Below are 23,666 nucleotides of genomic sequence, written 5' to 3'. Positions count from 1 at the left end.
ATAATCACGACAATCGAGAATATTATTCGAATTAATATATGGACACAGAATTTCATCTTTCAAAAAGTACATTTGTATGCGATCGACCAGCTTCAAAACAATAAGCTATCGTAAAAATATACAACTTTGGTAATATGATTGTCGGATCTATTTCTGCGTAGTGATACACATCAGATGCGTGCTGCGTTCATTCCCGAAAGTGTCGTGGACGCGATCGCGAAGAGCTCTTTTCACGAAAGAATTTACACGAAATCGTACGAGACGATGACCTCTAAAAGCTCCGAAAGTCACTTGAATGCCAACGCGTACCGAATAACAAGCTCAGGAAAACTCGTAGATAAAATATTTTGCATAAACGGGCGACGAATGAACATCGACACGATCAACAAAGGCCGTTCGAGTAACTCGAGACTAAAGGTAAAGAGATGCTAATCAGTTACTGAGAGATAGTCGCGCGATAGTCTAGTCACGATATTCTTGATGTTCGCGATATTAGCACAGATCATCAACGATTCGTGACGAATCCGAAAATTAACGATATTAAACGTATCGATGTACATGCTTGAAATGCGATGTGTATCGGAAAAATTCTCCAAACTCCATCTTGAATTTGCATTATCGTTTTTCATCATCGTAAAGATGAAAACCGCAAAAAGATGTGCACTTTAAATTTCCAATAAAGAAACAGACGATAGAGCTAGTTTAATGTCGAAATATATCTTACCACAAATCTTGGGAGATCTATTCTTGCGATTCGCAATCGAAGCGAGATAGATATACATTCGAAATATAGAGAGGAAAAGAGAAGGAACGAGAAAACTTATCACGAAGTACAAGGAGAAAGAGAGAAAGTATAGCTCGAAAGTACAGTTCGTTTTTCTGCACATCTCTAGACCGTTGCTCCTTCTTTTCTTTGCTCACACTACCTCGAAGAAAACGCAACGAAATCGTAAACGAATCGTCACATATATTCCTCTCGTAGATCGTACGAAATACGTAAGCACGCGTGCAAAAAACCGCGGGCGGGCAGCGCAGGTATCCAGCGTATCTTATGGGCCGGAGGGGCGGAGCGGGCGGACGCATGCGCGGGCCGCATCTAGTCCACGCCGAGTGTACGGAGTCCTTTAGTCTCCTCTCCACCGTGCGCGTGATCGGATCGTCTGTATAGTCGGACAGGTACAGTCCCGTCCGCCCGGCCGCCCCCTCACCTTCGCGTTCGCTCGGTCCGGCTCGCCGCGGCGCTTCGTGTCGCTTCGTCGAACGGCCGCCCCCGCCTTCATCGCGCTCACTCCGCTCGTCCGTCCGGTAAATAGAGCGGGCCAGGCTACTTCGTGCTGTAACTGCGATTTAATCGTCGATCGAAGAGGCTGTGCGGGTGTCCCTCCCAGCGTCTCGCGAGTGCATCGCGCGACCGAGCGTCCCGACGAGCTCCGCCGTCGCTGCCGTCGTCGGAAACAGCCACGGGGCAACGATGAGGAACTGGGTTACGACGACGCCGCGCGAGCCACGACGTCCTGCGTCGAGGATACCGCATTCGATCTCCAGGACCGCTCGTTAGACCGCGCTCGGCACACAGCCGTGAAGTACGTCTCGTGAGTAGCACTGACGATTGTGGAAGTCGGATGACGCGTGATTTATGATATACTCGCGACGCCGTGCGAACGCCGCGCGCGTCATCGTTGTCGTCGTTTAAAGAGGGTGCGATATTACATCGTGACGTCTGACAAGTAGTCGTATTCGTTACTGAAACGATGTCCCGCATTGACGCCGCGTCGTTGGTCAAGCAACGTCCCGCGATGTTGCGTCCGGGCGCGAACGAATGCGCGTTCCGTCATTAAAGTAGCATCCTGAATCGGGGATTACGTCGCGACACCGTGCGGATGTTCGTGCCGTTATTGCGGAAACTCGGGACGGAGATTATTACATCGCAATACCATGCGGAAGTTATTGAAGTAATCATATCAACAGCGCGAATTACGTCACGACGCCGTGTAAACATTAAACGCCACCCGTCATTGACGTTTCCTGATTCGCAGCGGAATCGCGCGTTCCCGACATTCGCGAGGCTCTACACTCTGGCTTTACACGGGCCCTGAACAAATTCCGAATTGTGATTTCAAGGAGGCCGTATCCCGCGATCGCGTCGGTGCTGCTCGCCAATCTGGGGTGACCGCGTGTGCATCGGAATCCTGTCGTACACATTGTCCTGACCGAGGATTTTCTACGGGAACTTCTCACCAGTGCATCGGATGTGTGAGAAAGTGCAGCCGCAGTGGTACAGCGGATCGTAGAGGTTAGGCTAGGCCGACACCCACCGAGCGAGTCGATCAGCTGTTCCGCGGCGCCGACATCATCGTCGTTTCGGCAGGTACTTGTCCAGTTTTCCCTTTCCTCGGTGTCGCTCCAGCAGGTGCATCACCGTGCCAATGCGGTATCTCGAAAATAAGTCCGTCGCGTCCGATATCGTAAAGCACGCGAGCGAGCGAATTATCGATATCTTCAAATATTGTCGCAGATGAGCTTTGATTTTTTCTTGATGGGAGATACATCTGTTTTAAAGTTCGACTTATTAGCATCTACGTGACAAAAATTAAGACAATATAGTGGTGTGAAACGTGTATTTACAATCGGTACTTTATATGAACGTGTTTTAGTGAGAGTTTCTTTCGCGTTTCGAATAAAAATTGCTCCGACGCTCATCGTGTAGTCACTGAATATCGATTTCAATTGTCATTGTTCTTAATACCGATATCAAAAATTCAGGGTGGCGTTGGTATTCCTGGATGCATCTGGCTCGAGCGAGTCGATGCCCTGCTCCACTTTTTCGAAGTGTAGCCCGGGCCCAGGGCTGCCTTAACAATTGCGCAAAATGAGCACCCTTGGTGACCTTCGTTCGATTTAGTTTTATTTTATTGAGATACAAATACATTTTTATTACTTGTTAGAATTTATATTTATTTACGTCTAAGATGTACTTTAGTCTGGCGATAGAAGATATATAACTATTTTGTGGCATATTGCTACTTTGTGGTCTATTTAATCTCAAAGCGGTTTAATCTGGGCACCTGGGCAAAATTTCTCCGCGATTTCGGGGATTTTATTGACTATACTTTCTCTACTATCACGTCGTTTCACCTCGAGCTATAAATTGGACGAACACGGGTCCTACCTTCGCCGCATCAAATCTTAATGTGACGTTTTATCGTGAAAAGGTAGCAAAGTTACGTGTCTTATCGGTGGGAAATCTTGATGTTGTGATATTATTTCAACATAACTCGTTTCGACTTGTTCATTGACATTCATCCGATTTCTCGGCGTCTCGTGAAAGATATTACGAGTGATACGACGTGTTACATTGCGCAAGTATAAAGGGAATTATGCAAAGAATGCAAATAAGAATATTAATTGCGAAAGAATCACGGCCCGTTTAAATGTCAAGAACATTGTAGTACGCGTATTTCTCTCCTTCCATTACTAATTCGCATCGCGTGTCGCGCAAAAACTCCTCGCTAGTGGTGTTCACTTTGTTTACGATGTTTGGTATGTGAGGGGAACGCACAGGTGGTCACTGTTTTTACGATGTTGGGTAGTCGCAAGGTCAAGTCGCACATGCGAAACAGTCATCATTTCTATTATAGCACTTGAATTACATACGGAACGAGCGTCGATTATGCAGAGAAAGAACATTAAATTGTAAGTTTGGCCAATTGTTGCTTCGAAACAGGGCTTTTCGAGTAAATAAGCCACAAGTCGTCGTGTGAGCGCGATATAATTTATCGAGTGAACGAATTTTGTCATATCGTTTCTTGAAAATTACGCCGGATTTTTAACATTTAACGCGGGTGTTACGCAAACTCCCACACGTTGTGGGCTGTTCTCCGTTCAATGGACATTTTTATCGCGCCCAACCCACTATATTAGGAACGTCAATGATGCAAAAAAATTCCGCTTTTACGGTGTGTCCCGAACAATAGCGGTACGGCGAAATCGCTATGCCGACGACGTAACGGCAGATTGCAGCGGACGGCTGGCGTTTTTACCGCGATTTTATATTGTTGCGGAAACACTCAGCAAATTACGTCTGCCTTTTGCTTATGATTTTTTTCCGCGGGTGTCTTATGTAACGCGATTGACTCTCGGCATGTATGAGGGCTCGAAAACCGGAAATGACCCATTAAAAGCGTACCTTTTTAAAGCTGTTCCGAGAAGAATGTCCGAACTTTCTATTCCCCCGCACTTTTTTCGTAAAGTTAGAACATTGTATAATTGTCTATTCAAAATATTTCATAGCTCTAACGCGTATTTATGTCTAACGTTTTTATTGACGCATTCCTCATGCAACAAATATTATCCCTGGCACGTTGACACTTTTATTTGTGCGTTCACGTCGATAAAGGCGATTTGAAAACAAATTCAAATTTACAGCTGTTCGCTTGCGTTTTCATAAAACTAATTGAATGATAAATCGCGTGTAAAGTGCGACTGGAACTCGTAGACGTGATGTAATACGAGATGAACGAAATCTCGTACACGCAACGTTGCGTAAGTCGAGTTCAGGAAGTGACCCGAGAAATGAATACGCATAATCGGTATGTGCGAAAGGAAAATTTACGACATCGACTGCGGTAAAGGGAGCCGTCGCGACATGTGCGGCGGAACACATAATTTTTTTTGTCTCTCACGATCGTTGCACTTGGCATGTAACACGCGCGTGCGCTCATATAAACGGAACATTAAATATCATACAAGCTGTTTCAGCCTGAGCGATCTTATTCGGATGCTTTGATACAAGCGTGTTGAAAGGAGCCATCGAATTTGTTTTCCAGATTCAGTTGGCGCGCGTGTTACGTGTCTAGGCAAGAAGTCGTTACGTAAAGCAAGATTGCCCGATATCCCTTTCGCGATAATTCAGAAGGAAGTAATTCTTTCTTCTTTGTGTCTTTTCTCGCGGTCATAAACCTTTTTGCATTCGTTTTCTCCTAGAAACGCGCGCTTGAATTCCAGATCAATTAGGAATGTCTCTAGAAGGCTTCATAAATAACAATAACGACTCTTAACATAGTTAACCCTTTTAGTGCCGGGAGCCGATATATCGGCTCCTGCTACACCGGCGAGAAGTGCCAGAGCCGATATATCGGCCCGCACCTTGTAGCGCTTTACTATTCGCATTGCGAGAGATCTCTATCAAAATAAATTTAAAATACGTTATAAATAGTCTAATTTCATTACGAGAGAATTAAAATAAATAATTTTTAAATATTGCTTTTCGTTTGGTTTTTATGAGCCTTTTACCAAATCCTAGTAAAATCGGCCGGTTATCTTCGCATAAGCACCTCTTTTTCGCCCGGTACTAAAAGGGTTAACCATGTAACAAATCTCGTACAGCATGTACGACAAGTACAACTTGTACGACAAGTATCGAGAATCCAAAGCACCTCACCGACGCTAATTTAAGCAAATAGTTCGATTGGTTGCGTTCGGCACCTCCTTCGTCTAGATACAAGTTTATCGAAGATGAGTTACGTAACATTCATATCCAATTAATAAAACCATTTCGTTCTACTGATTACATAAGTTAGGTTTGTTTGTAAAACAGATACGAGGAACTGTTTATTTTATCGCTGTTAAACTTGATTAGCCGACTTATTATTTTCTTCTTTACGTTAACACACATTATCCCGCTTATTAAATTTAATTGATAATATTTATTCTCGATAAGGCGAGCTTTAAGTTATCAGAAGAACGGAGTAAAAATAGAAGATAAATCGCGAGCTATTCCCGCCGACAATCGGAAATATTTAAAAACGAAGTGCGAAATAGCGTCGCGAAAGGAAGCTTATCATCGTCGCTGTTTTTCGCATTTGATCGACACGCGTGTGCTACGTAGAGCCTGAGGAAGATAAGGCAATCAAGCATGTAACGAGTCGCACATGTCGCGTGCTCATCACGCGAACGGTATTATGGGGCTACCGCAACTGTGCCGCGTTTGCGAATAGGGGAACGCGGAACAAAGCGCTCGTTGCTTCGAATATACTCGCCAGGAGCGGATTAAGGCAAAAAGGAATTTGGCAAGGAGCCATAATTTGTCGCGGCTCTTTCCGGCTTTCAGCGCTGGGCCATCTCGCGGCGACAAAATTCCAAAATTGAATTCCTGTTGAAGCGAACTTCACCGGCTATCCTCTCTGTAGCACAAACTTACAAAATTTATCGCGTAGACGTGTACGCAGATGACTCACGCGAACCGGGCGAACATACACGCACTCGCGTGCCTTCTCATAAATCTGGCATAGCCAAAAATAAGACGAAGCGGCATTCATTCGATGCCGGAGGGCATCGAAATATCCTTGGACGATGCGGCCCTGACACTCTCTCTCTCCAGTTGCCTCTTGTGTCGTCATAAACGGGACTTAGTTCTCTCGGAAGTTCCTTTATGCGACGTCGAACGCGAGCAACAATGGTGATCGCGATGAATTAATGCCTTTTTACTGCTACTTATTGCATTATCGGCAGTCGCTTTGATATCACCCGTTGCTGCTTCGCCGATCTCAATCGTTCTGATTACAGCCTGTGTAAATTGCACTGTCGGGAACAATAGCAATAATACCGCGGCGGTTTCGAGCAGCGCTCGCTTAAATATCTGATTTGTAATCGCGACCGTCATCTTAATCTAATCAAAATGCGAATCCTTCCTTATTATTTTCAAGAGCAGAACTTTATCGTAATGATTTTTGTTTAACGTGGAAGCGAGAGAAGTTGTAAATATTTAGATAAAAGATATCTAAATCCGATCGTATTTATGGACAAGAATTTTATACTTTAGTTCAGATGTAGAATCCAATTTAGTTCAAGCTTAGATATACTCGCTTACGGTTAGTCCGCTCGTTTTCAGAGTGCACTTCGTAGGTATTTCGTTTGCTGATTTGCTGCTTTAATTTATAGTAACGCCTGTTTCGTGACGCGAACGTCCACGGTTAATACGAGCGTGCGGTCAAAGCATGAATCATTCCTCACCCCTGCTTATTTTGTGGCCGAGCAGATGGTGACAGATGTATCCAGTCATTCTCCGTATATCAGCAGTTGACCGATCTGCGTCGCGATCGCGAATCAGTAAATATTAGCGGGATGTGGAGACGCGAGCTGCTCGTACGTCCAATTTCCACACGTTCCCCCTCGGTTTTCCAACCGGGGATATTCTCCCCTCGTTGCGACCCTCGGCTTTTCCGACACTACCCTCCAGAGACAATGCGTTCATAAAAATGCCAAATCGAACGTTTGGCCTCTCTTTGCTTCCGCCTCTCGATAACGACGATGCTCGTGCGCGACAAAAGCTCCGAGTGTTCACGAGCACTCGTGAGGTTTTTAATAGGATTAATTGGCTAACTCATTGACAGGATGAGAATCTAATCTGGAAAAATTGGCTTCTATTAGAATACTCGCGATTGATGCGTACTCGGTGTACTTACGTGGGCATTTCTCGTTTATTATACTTATGCACCGGAACATTTAGAAAGATATCATTTAATCTGCGAAACATGCTCGTAAATTTTATTTTCGATGAGTGAATAATTATTTTTTAAAAGTAACCAAATTTACAGATTGAAAGATTAAAAGTCTGAAATGTACGTCGGCGATAGATTTGAAAAAATTTATAGCTGAGGTTAACCGCGGGGCACTCCGTAAAATCCGTTAAGTTCTAATTAGTGAAACTGTGTTCTGCGAACGCCATTTTTTTTCTCTCCTGTAACACAGAGGGGTGCAAGCGGCTGATCCCTCATAGGTAGGCCTATATCTAGAGAACCATTACTAGACTTCGCGACGTCTGGCAGTCGTTCTCTGCTCTACCTCATACAACCTCTCTATCTCTTTCACCACCCATTCTCTCTATCTTGCATTCCCGCCAATATCGCCGATATCCAGTTAATTTGGCCCACAGGCGCGCAAGAATTTTTAGCGGCGCGAAGCAGCGGAGCGTTAAAATTGAATCATGAGTCATCGAAATGCGTGAATATATATATTTTTTTTACTTTGCGAGAAAAGCGGTGCCCACTTTTACCATCGTCGAATGTTCGCGTGGTGTCACACACGAAAGTACGTGCAAAAGTATATACAAAGAAGCTATTCTTCCGTGTCTAGATCAACGTTAATTGAAAACTGGCTCTCTGCAGAACGCTCAATTAAAAATTAATTAACCGCGTCTGGGGGATTAAGCGCGCGGTCGTTATTTGCAGAATTAAAGCGTGCCGTTAAGTATGTCGAAGGTTAAGTCCCGAGGCTGAAATGTTAACCGGTCGTCCAGGCGGAACATTATAATACGGGACCGTGGAAAATATTTGGAATAAAAGTATCTCCATACAGTGCCGCTGACATTTTCAGCCGTTCTGCCGTTTCTTCGTTCGTGGCCGCTGACATTTCTTGAAAGCGTTAAATGCCTTTCTCGGTCGAGCCATTTCGAGAGATTCGACGTGATTGCTCTGAGCAGTGAACTCGCGAGATTTTCATATGTATTTATTTATAAATAATAAGTTGTTTGTCAGAGATAAGAATCAATGTTAAACACGAACCTCGATAAAAATACCGTGAATCGGGATCACGGATCATCGGGATTGTGATGTACCATTTCATTTTCTTTTTTTTTTTGTTTGTTTTAATTACGTAGTGTAATATCACAGTATATTTTGTTGGCTTCGCATCAATACAGTTGGAAATAATAGGTAGAGACACGGTGTCGAAGTAAATAAAGGGAGAAAGAAGAAGCCTTGCGTCACAGAGTGTTGTTTGTGCTGTCACGAGATTATTCTGCTGTAAGGTTAAATTTATACGAAAAATGCTGACAGGAGACAAGGAAACCTTGTGCATTATTCCTCTATATATTTGTATTGCATCATATGCGCAGTATGCACACACCGGCGCTCAAATGCAAAACAGAGTGTGACACGCGGAGTTTGATTCGAAATTAATGCAACTACGGCTTCTTAATTCTCTCCTAACGTCCGCTTAAATTATCGATTTTGAGCTCGGTCTGATCGCCATGGAGACGTTGTACTGCTGACGAAGAGTGTGTTCGTAAGGTCTGTGAAATCAGATATAATAACGGCGTAAAATGTCGTTTTCCAGAACAAAGCAATGTAGTCCTTTGAAGAATCGCGAAAGAACGGCACAATGTACTCAACCACGCATAAACATTTAACTTTAAGCTTCATTATCATTGTTTAGGTAAGACTTGATATTCATATTTACACGTTCTTTCCCGTAATCGTGATTCTTTAATGGTTTTACGATTATCAATTGAAACAGCCATATTTTGAGAATTTTATAATGATTATTGTTATTGTCATGGTTCTGCATTTTTACGTTAAAATATTACGATGTCATGTTTACTCCAGTGAACTGAAATGGCAGATACCGAATAACCCTCATTGCACAAATATTTTCGTGCGTTCACCGGCTACAATCAATATTTACCACAAACGACGATAATCTCTCGATTTTACGTGATAGTACCGCACGCCTGCCGCTAGCTATAAAATAATTCGCCTCGGGCACGCCGTGTTCAAGTTACACGGGAATTACGACGTAAAGCTCGTAACGAAGCCCAGGATCGTTATAACTTGCGCGAAAGTCGCTCAGGATCGTGCCTGTAAATTGCGCCAGCGCATTGCGCAACGGTCCGTTTCCACGTGCGGCGCGCGCGTTTAACGTTAAATGCGATTAAGTTTCTTTTTGCTCAGCACGAAAATAGTATCGTGCAAATATATAATGAAATTACTCGACTAACTCGAGTCGACAAATATATATGTACGACGTTCGATAAACTCGTATCGCCGAACGTATCTCGACCGCATGGGAATATCTGAAAGTTTACTTTGTGAGCGGCTTTGTACGCGACGGCGCTCACATCGTCGAAATCGCCTCGCTCAGTGCGAGTGCCCCGTAATTTCCGGAAAAACTGGTTCCCGAAAACGCGGCCGAGTTGCGCCACAACCCGAAACGTTTCACGTCGACCGCCGTGGCCAGTTATCCGGGTCACCCGGTATATGGGTCGACCCGGTTGCAGTTTGGTGGGCTTCCAGGACGACGTCTAGACGATGTCCTGAGAAGTCACGGTGGAAAAGCAGGCTTTCCCCGACGGGCGCGCCCTCGAATCGTTACTTCGGATCTATCTAGGCGGAACGATTTCCAATCGCGTCTGATTTTCCGTTTTCATTTCATAAAACGTGTAAAAATTATACGCTGTCGATAGCTACGGTTAAAACAATATGTAAAAATTGCGTGGCGTCGATTATTATTTTTTGGAACTGGTTGGATACCTCACAGTAAAGTAATCAACCTTATTTCGCGCGAACCACAAAGCTGATGACGTTAATTCGTGAAAATACAAAGTTTCGATGATTTCGCGATTGAATAGATATCGACTGAGAATAAGCAACTTTCGTTCGATGCGCTGTTTACAGAAAAATCGGAAATTCATATTTTTATTACGGGATATAAGTCAAGATGGTTAGGTATCGGCTAGAAATAACTTATAGATTTGTGTGTAACACTTCTTTCATTTACTCGTAAGCTACGGAGTAACATTGTGATCCTGCTGGCTTATCACGTTACGTGTTTACGTAGTAGATTACAAATTTCGCGTTCCTTGTCGCCTTAGCAGGTGGTAAAGATAGCAAGGCTGATAGTCATGAGATATTCTCATGCTGATGCTTCTGAGAAAGTGAGCTAAGCGTCGCGATATCGCGTGAAAATCATTCCATTTAAGGAGTCTTCTTATTACGTGACGAGGCGTTGTGTCGTAAGTCAGTCGGGATTGCTTTCCTACCACGATGGCGGTGTTAAACGGCGAGAATAAAGAACGGTGTGATTCTAAATAAGGAAATATAAGGACCTCTGCGATCGAATCCACGAATTTGCAAATTTTCAAGGTCTTTTTACGAGACAAAATTGTAAAGAATCGTTGATGATAACGTGTAAAATATTAAAAAATGCACGAGAGAGCCCTTCAGAATTTTCTCAAGTCTCTGAGAAAATCATTGGAAGCTACATCAGGGGGTGACCGTGGCTCTCCCTCGATTTGAACCTACGAACAACGTTGGAGATGTAGCGTTGCGCAGACGCGATATCGATTTCCCGCGAGTGCCGTGTGCGGGTGGGCGAAGGAAAGAGCTGGCCCATCGCATCCCGCATCCACAACCATTCCCTGCGGTGTCCAAGGGTCACCATGGTCGTGTAGGGGACGCGGGAAGTACAGGGTATATAGCGATCGAGGGTGCAGTACTGTTCGCTCGACTTGAATTTTCGACAATGACGATTGTGAAAAGCTCGGTTGAAAACGACCTATTCGTTTTCTTCCGAATATTTCTGCAAAGGTTCTGTAGACCCTTTCGCGTATCTTCAGGCGAAATAAATCAGAGATATATTTCGGCATTTAAGAAAAAGTATGCGAATTTAAAACTGAATTTTTTTTTAAAACGTGCAAAAATTTATGAACGATTTTTAGAATAAAGTTTTTAGGCTTCTTTAAGATAATATATACGGATTGAGATTCTCTTACGTGTGAAGTAGATAAATAAATAGACTCTTTTGAGAGGGATGTTTCCTTAATAATTATTTATTTATAAAGTGCAAAGCATTTGTGTAAACTTACAAGGATTGCGAGAGTATATATTTAGCGCAACTTAGTGCTATCGGGCTTCGAATAATCGTCTTTGGGAGTTTCGATTCCACTTCCTGCGTTCCGTAGTTTATAGAACGGAGTTTGCTTTCTCTTCAGAACGAGTTATTATGTCAAATCCGATAACTCTCTCAGCGTACATATTTATTTCTGTAATATCGTAGCATATATTTGCGCGGAATATAGTTGACCTCATTTTGCAATTGGCCGCGTATTTACTGAAAATTACTTTATCTTTCCGAGACATACAGAAAAATCAGAAAATTCATTCTAAGATACCCGCATTTCTCGTTTCTATTGAGATACACGTGGAAAAATTTGGAATTGAAACGAATCGAGATTCTTTTTTAATTGATCGAACGACAATTGGAAATATATATTTGAGGAAATCGCTTTCGCGGCGCATTTTTGTTCATTCTAAGGTTCATTAAGCTTTCTTTCTGGAGAGGTCGCGACTTAAATGCCTCGCTAGCGTTTAACCCGTCGACGGCCGACAATCCCGTAATTCAATTAGTTCCCACGTCTCTGAAGAAAAATGCCGACAAACGTCACGTTGCGCTCAGTGTCGGGGAAGACGTACAAGAGACGCTCGATGTGTAAGCTGCATCAGCACGAGCGAAAAAATGTCATGGTTATTGCACACAATGTAGGACATACAGACAACCCTGCTCATTTAACGGAGATGTAAAGCGCGGTATGTAAAGGAAAAACGTTATATCGCGATCATTGCTCGTAAACTGGAAGGGTGTGCGTAACGGATGACACTGTATCGTACGCCGTATAAATCCCCTTCGATTTTGGCTCGACTCATGTGTAATCCGAAGGAACGAAATTTTCCAGATAGAATAGAAACGCTATGATAAATAATCGTAGCAGTATCCTCTCTTATTCCCGTCGTATATCTCCCGCGGTTATTTCCGCGACGACGGCCGAAAGTTGAAACCTCGCGTTAACATTCGAGAGAGACATTAGCGTTCGGAAGACGAACGAACGTTCAGGACAAGATATTTTTATCTAGTAGATGAATTAAATTGTCTCTGAAAAATATCGCGATATCGACCGTTTATTTGCTCACCGATACACCTGACTTTCAAACGCGACGCTCCATCGCGACGATCGGTTTCTCATTTTCGTGTATCGTTTTATTTCGCGAGCAGGATCATAATTGCGTAACGAGACTCATGACAGGTGTGGGTGACTTGGATTTATGTTTCCTTCCTGGGCTAATATCCGGACAACTTTGTTCGCGTGCTGCGGTTATACACACATACGTGCCGCACCTGATTGCCGCAGGGTTGGGCAGCGGGTTTTGAGGAACGGTGTGACAATGAAACACGATCTGATAGGTTCGATCGTCAGCTTCACGGGCCACTGAGCCCGCGACAATGCCGAAAGGCCCGACGACAGGAGGGCGGAAGGGCCCGGGGACCCTGGAGCGAGAGTGTTTCGCTAAGTGCTTGAAATTCAACGCGACCCTGCCCATCCTGTGCTTCGTGCGAACTCTGCACTCTCCAATCTTCCTCTTCCTCTCCTCATTTTTTCTCCGTTATTTTTAGTAATTTTAGATCGTATATATTTTCGCGTGAACTTTGTAAAAGTAGAAGTGTGGAAATTCGATCTCGTCAGCCCATTCATCCTATGGATATTTGCTGTTAAGATAATACACTTTTTTGTGCTTCAGTGACTGATTTTTATGTAAGTCGAGAAAAGTAATATTATTAATTGAAACATTAGATTTTCCAGAGCAAAAATTGCGATATTTATTATGTTAATATATTATATTGATCGTGTATATTTGGTACGTGTTCAAATGTCTTTTTATGTATTTGAATGCAGTCTTAATCGAGTAAATTTATTTGTCGTATTATATAATAAATGCGCATTTGAAAGTCGTGACAATCGTGAAATATAAAAATGTTGGAAGCAGAGTTATTGCATTTTAAAATGGAAAATGGGTCAAAATGAACTCGAACGGAACGGCAAGATTGATGGCGAACCAAGCGATACAAATTTAGATGAACGATATTTTTCTCGGAATAAAACGTTCTCGAAGATTTGATCACGAATGCGCCCCCGTTGATTTCTCACGTTCTCATAATTTCTTTTTTTTTCTTTTTTTGCTTTTTCTCAGTTATGTAAATCCGTGCGCATCCCTGTATCCTCTTCCGGTTCGCTCTTTTACCTCTCGTTGCATTTTCCATTTTCACTCCTATCTCTATTTTCGATGAGCCTCAAAAATACGAAGACTTACGGTAAGGCTTACGCGCTCACGACGTTTATCACGCGATATTTCTGTCGGACATCGGCTCTCGGATCGCAAAAAAGACACGCGCCCGCCTGTCAGCGCGACTCACGCTCGCGAAGGAGGCGCCTGATGGAAATATCGCGCAATGAGTGTCAGGTACAGGAGCGTTGCAACGAGGAATTCGAAGACACACATTTGCGAGGCGACGGAGAATATGAGAACGACATGGAAAATTCACGCGAGTTGTCGCCTCACCAACGGGAGAAAGCTATAATAAAGGAAAAGTACTGGTTCGCTTGTAAAAATTATTGATTAAATTTTGTTTTAACGCGTTTACAAACATGGGGAGTAAAATCAATACGTGCACGTGGATGTTTTATTTTAGACATCTTAGAAATATAAAATCACCGGCTAATAACACATGTTGGGTGGACTTTCATTTGGAATTTATCTATCGAAATATTTAAATGTTGCAAAAGGAGAAATTGACCAATCAACTTCCTGGCGAGGAAATATCACCGTGGAATTCATAGTCGAGAATTCTATGCACCCTCTATGAACATTTCTCCGAGGCGACGACGCAACACAAACGTGATCATCCATCATCCACTGGCACGTTCTAATTCTGGCAACTGACCTAACTCACTGACGACACATACGCGCGCAAGTTGGTATAGTCGTTTCGCGATGTGATTCGTGAGTTTTTTTGGCGTTGCAATTTTGTCGGTGTCGGTGATTTAGAATGTGAAAGGATTGTAGCACGAAAGAGATATTTTTGTGTTATCGCTATCAAATCCTCGTTATCGCAACGAATTTGCACGAAATGCCATTTTAAAGTAATTATTTGTGATAAGTAGGTTATATCATTTCCATAAATTAGTTTCGAAATTAAAAGATACATTTTTCATTTTGTATAAAATTAGAGAGAGAGAGAGAAAGTTATTGTTTTTGTCAATATATTGTTTATTTAATTCTTCCTAATTCGTGGAGAACATCGATTAATTTTTCGTATAATAACACCGACTGAGAAAAATCGGTTCTCAATTTGAGTCTTAAATTGAAAGTTCACTCAATGGGTTACTCCATTCAGTCCGGCTTGCTCCAATAACTCTTGTGATCTCCAAGAAGCACACCCTCTGACGCCTCGTCACTTTAAATTTTACGGGCCACAAATGTTTGCCTTCAACCCTTTCCAAGTGGCTTATATACCTATGTAAAGTGCACACAAGGTATATCTTCGAGCTTCCCCGCTTGCTTTCATCCAAGGATATTCTTCGACAAACTTAGAATCGATTCTGCGCGATTGTACGCGTTAATTAAATTCTGCATTTGAACGAGTATACAGGGTGTCCTGCGGCGTACATCCGACAAACTATATTCTCTCGGGAGTTTTCAAAGTTAATATTTTGCCGGTAAGAATTTCTCTCCGCTGAGAATTTAATCGACAAATTTTCAGCCGCAAAACATCGACCGGTTTTACCACTCCGACACGTTATTCGGAATATAGTTGGAATGCGTGCATATGTTCCGCTACATATATGTATAATAGCGTGCGATTCCACGAATGTAAATTAAACTCCATGGAACGTAAAGTGAGACGGCGAGGATACGGAATAAATGACCGGCCGACCTTTGTAAGCCGAGGCTGTATCAATGTAAAGGTAACATCGGCGGCTCGCGCACGAAACCGGCAATTAAAGGAACGATTCGCGTTGCGGTACCAACCTCCATTTTCGTTCCTCGCCGATTTATTGACCACGAACCCGCGGAAATGCATCCCTCCGTCCGCTGCAGGAAACGCGATTTCATTTTATACGATGAATAAACGCGGTAGGTTATTTATCGTCGCGGGAAACGTATCAACTTAAAAGTAATACTGTGTCGGACATCGTCTCAGTTCATATTTTAGCCGGATTAAAAATGTATTACGTGAAAACGTGGCGTAAAATGCACATGATGATGGGATCGACCGTCGCGACGCGCCTTGCGGCGCTCGGGAAATTGTCTTGGTACGCTGACCCAGTGTGGTGTATGCCGTTGGATCGAAATAACTCTTTGGCCAGCTTCCTAGAACCACCGAAATTCTACTCGCTAAGCCACGCGTCTGCACTGTCTCCATTAGCACAGCTAAAATGGATGAAACCGGAAGCGACTCGCGAACCCCGAGCCCCAACGATCGTCTGAGAATCGTGGATGAATTACTGTTCATTGACCCGATGTATTCTTAGGGATATATGATAGAGCGATATCGATATCGCTCCGTCTATCTAAATAAAATGTTACATTTAAAGACGAGCTTCGATCAGATTATACCGCTTCATTATAATCGTTATACCGGTAGCAGGCGTAATTGGTGAACAATAGCGATATCTCCTAATGGAAATATAATCTTTCCTTCACTAGAATTTCTCTCCCAGTCGATATCATATTTTTTATTCGTGAATTTGATACTTTTAATATTGAATATTCTTTTTTCTTGTAATTCATATCTCTACCCTTTTTTACAACACAATTCACCGATATCTCTTTTAATCGCGACTCGACGTTTCTTTTTGATAAGAAAACTCATCTCAGCTTTGAAATTATTTTGAAGCATTATCTCATATGTATTAAGTGCACCAATTATGTATGTTATCCTGTATATTAATTAACAGATATTTGCAGAACATACACTGTGTACAGATATTTAATAGCATTATAAGAGCACGGCAAACTAAGAACAAGTGCTGATATTTGCTCTGTTCGTTCTTATCGGACGACAAGGGGTTAAGTACCCCTTGCAAGAATGGTTCGCTAGGCGAAAGGCGCGTCTTCGCGGAAGATCGTGTTCCCGTTCCGCAGCGTTTACAGCTAACGATAACTTTATTGGATTATCGCATCGTTGCACTTAACCCGTCCAATTCCGCCAATTGACTCGACACACCCACGCTCCCTCCGCCTGGAGCTCTCGCGGCAGGCTGTTTACGTCGCGACGCTTTATCCGCATTCCGAATTACCGGGTCAGTCGAAACGCATCCTGGCTGGCTCCTTGCAAATTCATGCAAACTGATGCATGGGGAACTTTCGTTTTGACGACGTTGGAAAAATTCGCTGGAGACAGCCAGTTTTAATAAAAAGGACTCGTGCGTTTCGCAAGTCCAATTTAAAGTGATTTAACAACACGTGCGAAAGTATCTCTTTTCAAATGTTATTAATAGTATTTTGATATATTGAATATTGCTATATGAGTTGCTATATAAGTTTGCTTATTATTAAAATAGTTGAACATTATTCGACAACATCCCGGAAATTGGCGAAAAAGTCTAATTTTGCGTCCTGCTATCCCAAGTCTATCCCGACAAGTAGGACATTCGACTTATGCGTTTTTTATCGAGGGCTACATGAGGGTGCTCGTGTACCCAGCGACACTAAACGGAAGCAGTTGGCCGTGGGAAAAAGAGGGTCCCGCGACAGATTGAAGGTCAGCGGCGACGTCGTCGCGTGGCAAGATTAGCGTATTATGTTATGCGCTATGTCACGCGTGCGATCGTGCCTGCATATGCAGGAACACGATTCCAAACGATCGTGCATCGCCGAGTCAAAGTCCAAACGCGTTCGTTCGGAGTCAAAATCACCGCAGTAATTTACAATAAACGTCAATTTTAGAAGTACGCTTTGGCGCCAGCTTCTTTCTTCGCGATACAAAGTAGCCGGTCTACATACAAAGCGTCTCTAAAAGTAGATAAATACTCTGCGGATCTACGCTTTCGAAACTCGCCGTCACGCGTGTGACGGATCCCTTCTCACTTTAATGACAGTGCACATATCGATCGCACCATTGACAATCGTCCAAATAGTCGCTGTTGCGACAAGTCGGTCGAGTCCCCCGACAGTCGGCCTGATTCCGTCGTGGCTTTTATCCCCGCGAACGTGATCGGAATGGATCCCCCCTCTTTGTCCCTCCTCGCCGCCATATCCTTTCGCAGGAAGGAATACGGATACTGCACCGTGTGCACCGTTAGCATTTTTTTTTTCAAGAAGCTGAAATAACATCAGAAATATTTTTATCAGCGTCATTTTATTTATATTCTCTCTTGAGACGAGACTTCTACTCGACTGGCCGATCGTGTTAGTCAGAAGCGTTATCGGCGATCTAATAAGCGGGTTCCGAATGGTCAACAAAGCCCGTGCCAACATTGCCGGCCAACAAACCTCGGAATTCGGTCTGGGGCGAGATTCTTTGTTGGCCAACTTTGTTGGGAGCCAATGTAAACGGGTCACAGACGGCCGGCAACGCCGGAATGATGTACTCAGAACTGAGAGAGGGCAAGAGAGGAAGAGAGAGAGAGAGAGAGAAGAGTCACTTCTCTGTGGCTCTTAGTGGTTGCGCGGTATAACGTGTGTGCTCGTCTCGCAATAATCGGTACCGTTAGACACAATAGGTTCTCGCGGGCATTCGGTTTTGTTCGCGCTCTCAGCTCACGAAATCGCGCGACTAAATCACCGTTCGCGAATTCTTCGTGCAATTTTTTTCCTTCTCCTCACCGACATGAGTCGTCATCTTAATTCGCAAAAAAGGCTGTCCGCGACGCGTCGTTCTCTCTTGAGCGTCACGCTCACTCTCTGCCTTTCTGTCGAACAAGCACGGATTCTTTGGGCGATCCGAAGTCGATGATCGCACAAGGTGGACGACCGCGTAATAGTCAGTCGGAGAAATTTCAATGCCGGCGTCGTGCACGCGCGGAACCTAACCACCGGACTCGCAAATCGTTAACCTCCGCACAGTGGCACTGTCTCATCATCGTTCCGCTGTCGTTATGGCGATCATAAACGCGGCATCACGCGAGTACAGAGAATTTTTACACGGCCAGCGAATTGCACGCGGATCGATGATCGCCGGGTCTGCAAACACGAAAGAACTCCTCGTTGAATCATTTCCTTAAGCGAAATCTTTTAATTAGTTAGTTTTCAAGTAGCTGTCGTGAAAACTACGAGCCGTGAAAAGACGTGATTTAAGCATCGATGAACACGGAAAATGTTTCTTACCGAGTAAGTTCGAGAGCGTTCCGACGAAATGTTTTCACGAGAAGTAATCACCGTAGAATCCGTAATCAGGTGAAAGCGCGTCTGTCTCGGGGAGGAGGGGGGAACGCGCTGGTTGTACACGTGAATCGTGAGAAACTAAGTATAGCGCTTTGATCGGCAACATGCTAATTATCGAGGGTGCCGTGAGCTCGACTCCGCAGTGTCCAATAAATTCCAAAAGGAGATAAACGGCGAAAGAGTTCCGTGAATCTCGCCCATTCATCTCCTCCTCTGTCTCTCTTTCTCTCTTTCTCCCGCTCTCGTCTTTCTCTCGTCACTTTGATCGCTGCGAAATGACTTTATCGCCATAAGCTGGCCGTACACAGCTTCGCTCACCCGATCTTTCGTGGGTTCGCGGGTCGCAACGCTGTAGCGGTTTATTCGCGCGTTCATCACTGCACTTTCGAATCAGAAGGTCTGCTGCAAGATAGGAACGATTTAAACCAGACGAAACGCACTCCCGCCGAGCACTCGCGCTGATAAAACGCGCAGCCCACGGTCGCTGACCCGCTCTTATTAATCCTCTGAGAAGCACTTTGAGGGTCCGGTTTCTCGATTCACTTTCTGTGTTTAATTTTCTTATCGCGCGCTCTTCGAGAGTTATCGACCCGCCGAGATTTTCGATCCGAGAACAAATTAAACGGGTTTTTGTCTTTCGCAAGGATTTCAATTGATGAAAAAGATCGATTGAGAATATCGCTACCATAATTTTGAAATAAAATACATTAGTAATGCGTAAAAATGTTAATAATTACATTAATGCCAAATAGTTACAGTTATACGACTCTTATTGGCCGTTCCTCGCCCTCTTTAGATGAATCATACTTCTGCGCGTAAAGAACTGTGCCGGTGCCTTCTGAGAAGCTCATATACAAACCGTAAATGGCGGTGGAATCACTTAAACCCCATGATACCGCTGCCGGCGAGTCTTTCCGCGGTTCTGTCCTACCGGGTTAATCCTGCGTGCGCCATTAACAAGACGCCGGTTTCACCGGTTCTCGTTAGCGAGATCGCGGAAAATCGCGATACAGAGCGGTAGTCGCTGAGCACTCGTTAACTCGCTTGCTCGATTTAGCGCAGATCCTGATTTCTAGAAAATCCGACAGGACTGGCTATGGCCGACCGCGAGGGTTGAAATCGGATACATGATTATATCGGGGACTCGTTTCGCGCTCGCATATAAGGAGAAGCATAATACGTATACCGAGTGTATCATAAAATAATGCACACACTTGTACACTTCTTGATCATTTCTACATCACTTATCTCGCTGCTCTATTAACACTATCTCGATGAAAAACCAATATATTAGAAACCACTTTTGCATAACTACTCTCACCGATGGCGGGCCTTCTATTTCATAGATTTCTCGTGTTATGTCACACATATCACCCTATATATACGTAATCCTAGTAACCACTGTCAGAGGACGACTGCTCTAGGTGCAGCGACAGATAGTCGCTCGTATTACGGTCCGTTGATACTACAGTTACGTTAATGCTCGCGCGACAGAAGGAAGTCGAGACGCGGAAGACGCAGGATCAGGGAGATGGAGCGGTCGTTACGTCGTATCCCTCATCCTTCGCATGAATCCTCGGGCCCGTTCGCCGGGAACGAGGCGGATTATTGCGTTGTCGTAATTAATCGGCCTACCGCTTTCTCATCTTCCGCAGGATGCACAAACTGTAACATCGCTTCACCGTGAGTGCAGTAAATCCTTCCCAAGTAAATCCTTCCGCATCCTAAAGTAAAAATATTCTTAAAGTTTAAAGTTTAAAATTCTTTTAAATTTTCAAGCAATAGATTGAGGATATTAGTAAATGCGAAGAAGTATTTTCAAAAATTCGACGTCTATAAAGTGGAAGAATCCGGAAATATCTGCGATGTAGGATTTGCACGCTCTAAGATCTATAAATCCGACTATCGATTGTCGAGCAACCCCGCGGTCGGGTCATAGAATCTAGGATCAAAGAATCTATAAACACGAGGATCTTATATCCATATGTTACCGTGTCACTGAATCCGACTATAATCCAGGATTCACGAATCGTGTGATCCGTGACACGTGCATACGTAAAATCTTCTTTCGTTCAGGATTCACGCATGGAAGATCAGTGCTTACGCTTACACACACGGCCACGTTTATCGGCGGATCTATAAATCCGAGATCCGTAGTAGCGCCGGCGACGCGAATTCGCGGGACAACGGCGTCGTTAGAGTCAATTTCTGCGCTTCCGCCGCCGACGCATAGCGCTGCTTGGGCGAGTGAGACCTGGATCTTTAAAAATGGCGAACCGTGCAAACATACTCGGCCTCGAATGTATAGCTGGACAGGCTATTGAGAAACTTTTACTTTAAAATAGTAATTGATAATTGTATGTGTGTGTTGCTTCTTTTTATGCAACATTACCGATGACGTGAGTCTTCGAAAATTACACGTCCTACGTTGTGTCAACAGTGTCGAGAGAATCGAAATTGATCGTTTCCGTACTTAATTATTTAGATATACTGCTATTATATTATCACTCGAGTAATTTCCCGTCGTAAATTTTCTTCCACGAAGATACGTCGTTTTCCTGTTGGAGAAGACCGATTCTCTCATGCAATCGTGCTTGTATGTCCCGCGGTTCTCTCCGGTCGCGCGTTACAATACCATCGCGTTGCGTGACCCGAATCCACGCGTATTTCTATTTGATTACATGTATTTTATTGGCGCGGCTTTTCCTATATCGTAACGGCGTAAATGTGTGTGTGTGTGTGTGCACCTCCTTCGGGCACCATTGCAATGCTCTGCTCTATTAACGGGGACGACAAGGAAGACGCGACTAACGGCATCGGTTCGCGCGAGTTCCGGCTCGGATCTTCGAGCCGGAGGCTCCTTGCACAGGAGGAACCTCCTCCGCGGGGCCGCGTTTCTCCGGCCAGGAAGTCACGCCGCCGGAAACCGCGTCGCGCGAGTTAACGTTACCGACGACGCGTGCCGGAAGCCATGCGAGCGGTGAAAGAAGAGTAGCGGGATAGACGGACGGGGCATAATTGAGGATTATTTCGTTCTAGTTCTTAATCACCCAAGTACGCGTAGTAAGAAGCGCCGCGTTTCTCGTCCGTGCGCGCCTACCTGAGAAAGTTCATCTCGACCTCTCGGCCGGTCGGCTGATGAATCCCTAATTAAGTCAAATTGACGTCTAGATGAGAAATTAATTGGTAGCGCGGTTTTATGCATACGATGTTGCTGTCTCTCTCTCTCTCTCTCTCTCTCTCTCTCTCTCTCTCTCTCTCGCCGTAATCGTTAATCATAGATTGCGTAATTAAGAATCCTGACTTTTACATCCGATCGCGCAACTTTTTACGGTTAATGCGCTGAGTACCGTCTTAAAGTCGAATGAAATCTCCTGTCTGGCGTAAAACCTGTTCGAAATTAATTAATGAGAAAAGAAAGGTTCGTTCGCACCGGAAACGGCTCCTAAGTCTCGACGAGTGACGACAAATTTTCATCGGAGGATATCTCTCGATTCTTATGTTTATCAAAACGCACACAAGCGACGTTCGACGCGCCGATGTCGCTAACGCCCGGCATGTAACGAGACTTCGCAACTGTTTTCTCGCCTTCAGACAGCGAGGGATAACGAGCGTCGGCAGGACGACTTCGTTGTAATTACTGTGTCGGATTAGATTAGATGGCAAGATAATTGGATCACGGCAGCCGTCGATAGCAGTCGTCTCTAGCGGTAGAGAGAGAAGGGGAAAGAGAGAGAGAGAGAGAGATAAAGAGAGAGGAGCGCTTGCTCTCTCGCTCTGAGCTCTCTCTCGATGGCAGTAAATGTCGGTTTTCTCGACGCGACCGGCAATGAAAGTCGAGCGGCGAGCCCCGGCCCTTCCTACGCGTCGCGGCTTTATAGTGATTGACTATTTCTGGACGTTGGCTCGTGAATCAACTTTGTGGCTGAAAATATACGTACGCGCCCGAGCGGAAGTGCGTGCATAGGTGCACCGGCGCGCATAGGTGTGCTCTCCCTCTCTGTGCGCGTTTGACGTGGAGCAGCGGACATTTCCGCGAGACGAAACCGCACGAACACCCTGAGATAAGCGAATATAGCTGAATCTATTGTGTAAAATATTTCACAGTTTTTTTATCGGCTAGCAATTTGGACCGATGATGCGAAGACCCATTTGTATATATCGGTGGAGCCTCTCCTATATTTAACAATTTTTATTCGTCCGGCGAGTCCGTTGATCCAAGGACTTTTGAGCCGTACATAATCCTAGCGGTAAAACTCGAGACTTTATTTATTACGCGCCACAAACTTTTTCGAAATATTTTACAATTGTTTTGACTTTGTCACGCCTGTTCATAACTCTAACGGTTTCGACAACATCGTCTATTTGCTCGGCCGCGAAAAGCGGAGGCGGAAGGAAAGATTGAACGATCGCGTAATCAGATGTTGACGTCATCGCGATGACTTCATCCACGTTTTCTATGCACGTGTCGTGAAACCGCGTTTCGTGAGCAGAAATATGATCGTTGCATGAGCGCTGTTTTAACCCTTGCCCGGTAGTTTTACCGCCGTACGTATCTTCGTCAGAGTGCACAAGGTGAGCTGCAGCAGTCTCGACCAGTCTAGTAGAGACGGTTTCGGATAATAACCGGACTATACGGGATGCATCGACAATTGACGGGAGGGGGGGGGG

The 23,666-nt window shown here is 44.3% G+C and overlaps 1 protein-coding gene across 3 annotated transcripts in view; it reads left to right on the top strand.

Annotated features, from left to right (window-relative positions):
• Positions 1-1,145: 1,145 nt before the first annotated feature.
• The window catches only part of LOC106748999, a 71,755-nt gene continuing 49,234 nt past the window's right edge, over positions 1,146-23,666 (top strand). For all 3 annotated transcript variants that reach the window (XM_014627989.1, XM_014627988.1, XM_014627990.1), the window contains exons 1-2: positions 1,146-1,583; positions 2,122-2,368. The gene's annotated coding sequence lies outside the window, so the exon portion shown is untranslated. The remainder of the gene's footprint in view (positions 1,584-2,121; positions 2,369-23,666) is intronic.

Source organism: Dinoponera quadriceps, unplaced genomic scaffold (genome assembly GCF_001313825.1).
Source record: "Dinoponera quadriceps isolate SergipeBrazil2010 unplaced genomic scaffold, ASM131382v1 scaffold3061, whole genome shotgun sequence".
NCBI lineage: Eukaryota > Metazoa > Arthropoda > Insecta > Hymenoptera > Formicidae > Dinoponera > Dinoponera quadriceps.
This window is presented reverse-complemented; position numbering and strand designations above follow the sequence as displayed.